The sequence below is a fragment of the Salmo salar genome, chromosome 13 (assembly GCF_965601325.2).
Source record: "Salmo salar chromosome 13, fSalSal1, whole genome shotgun sequence".
Taxonomy (NCBI): domain Eukaryota; kingdom Metazoa; phylum Chordata; class Actinopteri; order Salmoniformes; family Salmonidae; genus Salmo; species Salmo salar.
The window spans coordinates 98362223-98370000 of NC_138303.1; the positions used below are offsets into that span (position 1 = coordinate 98362223).

General features: G+C 44.9%; 1 protein-coding gene across 1 annotated transcript in view; it reads left to right on the forward strand.

Moving 5' to 3' along the window:
- LOC106568312 (membrane-associated phosphatidylinositol transfer protein 2) overlaps positions 1-7778 on the forward strand; it is an 87331-nt gene that overhangs the window by 566 nt on the left and 78987 nt on the right. The window lies entirely within an intron of this gene.

Genomic DNA, 7778 nt, shown 5'->3' on the forward strand with positions numbered 1-7778 from the left:
TTGGACATTGCGTATAAACTGTTTAATCCCCACGATGCGTATCAAAATAGTGTTGTGGAAGTATACAATACACCATATCAATGAATAAGGCTGATTGAACAGATCAGAATGTCAGACCCGGCGCCAGGAAAAGGTGATTAAGGGTCCATTTGAAACCGGCGAGGTGGCAAATCAATTTATAATTTTTTTTGTGGGGGGGGGGGGGTGCATTGGAATTATACTGAATTCTACTTATATAACAATAAACATGAAGTTCAAATGCCTAGACTCTGAGATCATTGAGTGCTTTTAAAGTGACAGGTAGGCTACAGATTTCGAGCCAATCTGCTGCACTGTAACAACACAATGGACAGCGCTCTGCACACTAAAGCGAGGCCGTTTTGGTAATGAATGTAGGCTACAAGAGATATTCACCTATTACAAACAGCCTATGTGAATGCAACCATACACACAGCAGTCTAACCAAAATAATGCCAACTAAAAGCTGAAAGTAGTTGCCTAGCTAATCATGCATGCAAACAAAAATAGTGAATAACAGTTTGGTTTAGAATACTGACAACGGCGAATGGAACGAATGAATGCGAACAGACCACGGTACCTGGTAGGCTAGTAGGCCTAGTAAACAAAATATCAGGTTTATAAAGGCATGACACAATCTATATTTAGGTTCGTTTTCTTAAACAGTAAACAAACGCAGTAAACAAAAGGCAAATGGAAATCCAAATAACCAAAACATAGCCTACAGCCCTCAAACTCAACTCAGGACCTCAAAACCATTTCCACTGCATTGTTCATTATTCCCCTCTAATCATGGTCTGACAGTGGTGTGAAGTACTTAAGTAAAAATACTTGAAAGTACTTCTTAAGTTGTTTTTTGGGGTATCTGTTCTTTACTATTTATATTTTGACAACTTTTACTTTTACTTCACTACATTCCTTCAGAAAATATTGTACCCTTTACTCCATACATTTTCCTTGACACCCAAAAGGACAGGAAAATGGTCCAATTCACGCACTTATCAACAGAACATCCCTGGTCATCCCTACTGTCTCTGATCTGGAGGACTCACTAAACACAGAACATCCCTGGTCATCCCTACTGCCTCTGATCTGGAGGACTCACTAAACACAGAACATCCCTGGTCATCCCTACTGCCTCTGATCTGGAGGACTCACTAAACACAGAACATCCCTGGTCATCCCTACTGTCTCTGATCTGGAGGACACACTAAACACAGAACATCCCTGGTCATCCCTACTGCCTCTGATCTGGAGGACACACTAAACACAGAACATCCCTGGTCATCCCTACTGCCTCTGATCTGGAGGACACACTAAACACAGAACATCCCTGGTCATCCCTACTGCCTCTGATCTGGAGGACTCACTAAACACAGAACATCCCTGGTCATCCCTACTGCCTCTGATCTGGAGGACACACTAAACACAGAACATCCCTGGTCATCCCTACTGCCTCTGATCTGGAGGACACACTAAACACAGAACATCCCTGGTCATCCCTACTGCCTCGGATCTGGAGGACTCACTAAACACAGAACATCCCTGGTCATCCCTACTGCCTCTGATCTGGTGGACTCACTAAACACAGAACATCCCTGGTCATCCCTACTGCCTCTGATCTGGAGAACTCACTAAACACAGAACATCCCTGGTCATCCCTACTGTCTCTGATCTGGAGGACACACTAAACACAGAACATCCCTGGTCATCCCTACTGCCTCTGATCTGGAGGACTCACTAAACACAGAACATCCCTGGTCATCCCTACTGCCTCTGATCTGGAGAACTCACTAAACACAGAACATCCCTGGTCATCCCTACTGTCTCTGATCTGGAGGACACACTAAACACAGAACATCCCTGGTCATCCCTACTGTCTCTGATCTGGAGGACACACTAAACACAGAACATCCCTGGTCATCCCTACTGCCTCTGATCTGGAGGACTCACTAAACACAGAACATCCCTGGTCATCCCTACTGCCTCTGATCTGGAGGACACACTAAACACAGAACATCCCTGGTCATCCCTACTGCCTCAGATCTGGAGGACACACTAAACACAGAACATCCCTGGTCATCCCTACTGCCTCTGATCTGGAGGACACACTAAACACAGAACATCTCTGGTCATCCCTACTGCCTCTGATCTGGAGGACACACTAAACACAGAACATCCCTGGTCATCCCTACTGCCTCAGATCTGGAGGACACACTAAACACAGAACATCCCTGCTCATCCCTACTGCCTCTGATCTGGAAGACTCACTAAACACAGAACATCCCTGGTCATCCCTACTGCCTCTGATCTGGAGGACTCACTAAACACAGAACATCCCTGGTCATCCCTACTGCCTCTGATCTGGAGGACACACTAAACACAGAACATCCCTGGTCATCCCTACTGCCTCTGATCTGGAGGACACACTAAACACAGAACATCCCTGGTCATCCCTACTGCCTCTGATCTGGAGGACTCACTAAACAGAGAACATCCCTGGTCATCCCTACTGCCTCTGATCTGGAGGACTCACTAAACACAGAACATCCCTGGTCATCCCTACTGCCTCAGATCTGGTGGACTCACTAAACACAGAACATCCCTGGTCATCCCTACTGCCTCTGATCTGGAGGACTCACTAAACACAGAACATCCCTGGTCATCCCTACTGCCTCTGATCTGGAGGACTCACTAAACACAGAACATCCCTGGTCATCCCTACTGCCTCTGATCTGGAGGACTCACTAAACACAGAACATCCCTGGTCATCCCTACTGCCTCTGATCTGGAGGACACACTAAACACAGAACATCCCTGGTCATCCCTACTGCCTCTGATCTGGAGGACACACTAAACACACATGCTTCGCTTGTAAATGACGTCTGAATGTTGGAGTGTGCCTCTGGCTTTCCGTAAATTTAAAAAACAAGAAAATGTTGGCGTCTGGTTTGCTTAATATAACAAATTTGAAATGATTTATACTTTTACTTTTGATTCTTAAGTGTATTTTAGTAATTACATTTCCTTTTGATACTTAGGTATATTTTAAACCAAATACTTTTACTCAAGTAGAATTTTACTTGGTGACTTTTACTTGAGTCATTTTCTATTAAGGGATCTTTACTTTTACTCAAGTATGACAATTGGGTACTTTTTACACCACTGTGGTCTGATTTAGACCTGGGACACCAGGTGGGTGCAATTTTTTATTTAACTAGGCAAGTCAGTTAAGAACAAATTCTTATTTTCAATGACAGCCAAGGAACAGTGGGTTAATTGCCTTGTTCAGGGGCAGAACGACAGATTTTTACCTTGTCAGCTCAGGGATTCGATCTTGCAACCTTTCAGTTATAAGTCGCTCTGGATAAGAGCGTCTGCTAAATGACGTAAATGTAAATAAGTTCAATGCTCTAACCACTAGGCTACCTGCCGCCCCTAAATGAATGAACAGGTAGAAAAGAAAACAAGTAGGCTCTGGAGCTCGTACGTTAAGAGTTGAATACCCCTGGTCTACAGCCTACTACAGTGAGATGAAGCCATGCACATCTGACTTGCCAAATAAATATGCCTATAGGCTGCTTCAAACATAGAACATCATGTCACTCATGAGTTCAGCAACACATTCTGATACGGTACACTACACTTCTGTCAATCAAATTCGACCCACGCAATCAATTAAGCCAGTGGTTCCCAAACTTTGTATAGTCCTGTACCCCTTCAAACATTCAACCTCCAGCTGCGTACCCCTCTAGCACCAGGGTCAGTGCCCTCTCAAATGTTGTTTTTTGCCATCATTGTAAGCCTGCCACACACACACTATACGATACATTTATTAAACATAAGAATGAGTGAGTTTTTGTCACAACCCAGCTCGTGGGAAGTGACAAAGAGCTCTTATAGGACCAGGGCACAAATAATGATAGAATAATAATCAATCATTTTGCTCTTTATTTAGCCATCTTACATATAAAACCTTAATTGTTCATCAGAAATGGTGAATAACTCACCACAGGTTAATGAGAAGGGTGTGCTTGAAAGGATGCACATAACTCTGCAATGTTGGGATGTATTGGAGAGAGTCTCAGTCTTAAATCATTTTCCACACACAGTCTGTGCCTGTATTTAGTTATCATATTAGTGAGTGCCGAGAATCCACTCTCACATAGGTACGTGGTTGCAAAGGGCATCAGTGTCTTAACAGCACAATTTGCCCAGGCAGGATACTCTGACCACAGCCCAATCCAGAAACCTGGCAGTGGCTTCTGATTAAATTACATTTTCACAGAACCGCTTGTTGCAATTTCAATGAGGCTCTCTTGTACAGATATCGGTAAGTGGACTGGAGAAAGGGATAATGAATCCAGTTGTTTGTGTCGTCCGTTTTGGGAAAGTACCTGCGTAATTGCGTCCCCAGCTGACTCAGGTGCTTCGCTATATCACATTTGACATTGTCCGTAAGCTTGAGTTCATTTGCACAAAAAAAATCATACAATGATGGAAAGACCTGTGTGTTGTCCTTGTTAATGCAAACAAAGAGCTCCAACTTCTTAATCCAAGCGACCCTCAATTTTGTCCCGCACATTGAATATAGTTGTGGAGAGTACATGTAATCCTTGATTCAGATCATTTAGGTGAGAAAAAACATCACCCAGATAGGCCAGTCGTGTGAGAAACTCGTCATCATGCAAGTGGTCAGACAAGTGAAAATTATGGTCAGTAAAGAAAACTTTAAGCTTGTCTCTCAATTCAAAAAAACGTGCACTACTTTGCCCCTTGATAACCAGCGTTACATGGTCGCTGTCCATATCATTGCATAATGCAGAAAATACACGAGAGTTCAGGGACCTTGCTTTAACAAAGTGAACCATTTTCACTGTAGTGTCCAAAACGTCTTTCAAGCTGTCAGGCATTCCCTTGGCAGCAAGAGCCTCTCGGTGGATGCTGCAGTGTACTCAAGGGGTCGTCGGGAGCAACTGCTTGCTTACCACTCCACTATGTCTCCCTGTCATGGCTTTTGCGCCTTCAGTACAGATACCAACACATCTTGACCACCAAAGTCCTTTTGATGTTACAAAGCTGTCCAGTACTTTAAAAATATCCTCTCCTGTTGTCCTGGTTTCCATTGGTTTGCAGAATAGGATGTCTTCTTTAATTGACCCCCTGTCACGGCTGTCAAAAGGAGAGGACCAAGGTGCAGCGTTTGTGTAGTTCCACATTTTATTTACTCTGTGAAACTATGCAATACATCAAATAACCGAAAAGACAAAACAACAAACCGTGACGCAGAGGAGAAACAAACACTACTCAAAAATAATCACCCACAAAACCCAGGAAGAAAAACCCCTACTTAAGTATGATCTCCAATTAGAGACAATGAGGACCAGCTGCCTCTAATTGGAGATCATCCCAAACAAACCAACATAGAAATACAAAAACTAGAACCTACGAACATAGAAATAGAACACATAGAATAAACCCCCCTGTCACGCCCTGACCTACTCTACCATAGAAAATAACAGCTTACCATGGTCAGGACGTGACACCCCCCATAAACGTAACGGACATATACCAGGAGCTGTACCAGGCCCGCCATGTCTGTTGACTCATCCAGCTGTAACGCATAAAATTCACTTGCTTGTATGCGAAGCAGTAATTGTGGGCATTAATATGGGGTTGGTCCCCCCTTTGCTGCTATAACAGCCTCCACTCTTCTGGGAAGGCTTTCCATTAGATGTTGGAGCATTGCTGCGTGGACTTGCTTCCATTCAGCCACAAGAGCATTAGTGGGGTCGAGCAACGATGTTGAGCGATTGTAGCCCTGGCTTGCGGTTGGCGTTCCAATTCATCCCAAAGGTGTTCGATGGGGTTGAGGACAGGGCTCTGTGCAGGCCATTCAAGTTCTTCCACACCGATCTCAACCAACCATTTCTATATGGACCTCGCTTTGTGCACGGGGGCATTGTCATGCTGAAACAGGAAAGTGCCTTCCCCAAATGTTGCCACAAAGTCAGAAGCACAGAATCGTCTAGAATGTCATTGTATGCTGTAGTGTTAAGATTTCCCTTCACTGGAACTAAGGGGCCTAGTCCCAGACCATTATTCCTCCTCCACCAAACTTTACAGTTTGCACTACACATTGGGGAAGGTAGCGTTCTCCTGGCATTCGGCAAACCCAGATTCGTCAATCAGACTGCCAGATGGTGAAGCCTGATTCATCACTCCAGAGAACGTGTTTCCACTGCTCCAGAGTCCAATGGCAGCGAGCTTTACATCACTCCAGCCGACGTTTGGCATTCCGCATGGTGATCTTAGGCTTGTGTGCTGCTGCTCGGCCACGGAAACCCATTTCATGAAGCTCCTGACGAACAGTTATTGTGCTGATGTTGCTTCCAGCGACAGTTTGGAACTAGGTAGTGAATGTTGCAACTGAAGACAGACGATTTTTAAGTGCTTTAGCACTTGGCAGTCCCGTTCTGTGAACTTGTGTGGCCTACCACTTTGCGGCTGAGCCGTTGTTGCTCCTAGACGTTTCCACTTCACAATAACAGCACTTACAGTTGACCGGGGCAGCTCTAGCAGGGCAGAAATCTGACCAACTAACTTGTTTGAAAGGTGGCATCCTATGACGGTGCCACGTTGAAAGTCACTGAGCTCTTCAGTAAGGCCATTCTACTGCCAGTGTTTTTGTCTATGGAGATTGCATGGCTGTGTGCTCAGTTTTATACACCTGTCAGCAATGCGTGTGTCTGAAATAGCTGAATCCACTAATTTGAAGGGGTGTCCACATACTTTTGTATATATTGTGTACTTCTTATAGGTCACAGTATTGGTTTGCATCGTTTGCGTGCCTGCGTGCAAGCATGAGCGCATGTCTGTTACCATGCTTAGGAGGGACTGTGTGTGTGTGCAGTTGTGTGTGTGTGTATTCGCCTATTCATTTCTTGTTAGTGGTGTGTTTGTGTGCAGGGTACACAGTAGCTGTTTTCCTCTGGGAGTTTAAGGTAATAATTACTATACAGACAGTGGGGAGCAGCCGTCCCATAGGGGAACACTGCCTGTTCAAAATCTGAATGTCTGTGCGTGTGTGTGTGTCTCTGTCTCGGTGTGTGTTTATTTGTATGTAGGCCTCTAGGGAACCTGGTGCCTCCAGACAGTCTCCTCTACACCCCGCTGCACCTAACACAGGCCTGTTTCAAAACATAGAAATTCCCTTCCTTCCTTCCTTCCTTCCTTCCTTCCTTCCTTCCTTCCTTCCTTCCTTCCTTCCTTCCTTCCTTCCTTCCTTCCTTCCTTCCTTCCTTCCTTCCTTCCTTCCTTCCTTCCTTCCTTCCTTCCTTCCTTCCTTCTCTATAAAATGGCCCTTCCTCTCTCAGACAGGATGACTGGCGTTATTTATGAAGAGTCTGGATGAAGAGAGAGCTCTCTGCTGTGTGTGATAATCAAGGCAGAATGATTAGGTTTGTATTTAATGAATACTGTTAGGAAGCAGCCAGCGCAGAAACAGTGAGTCATACTATTGATTGCCGCCCACCTTCTTCCTGTCCCCCTATCTCTCTCCATCCCTCTCCTCTTCCGCTTCCCTCCCTTGGTCTCTTTCCTCTTGCCCTTTGTTCCCTCTCTCTCCTCTCTGTCCTTCCCTCCCTCTTTCCTCTCTATTCTTACCCTCTCTCCCTCCCCTCTATTCTTCCTTCTTTCCATCCCTCTCTTCCCTTCCTCCATCACTTCTCTTCTTATCTTTTCTCATCCATTAATGGCTG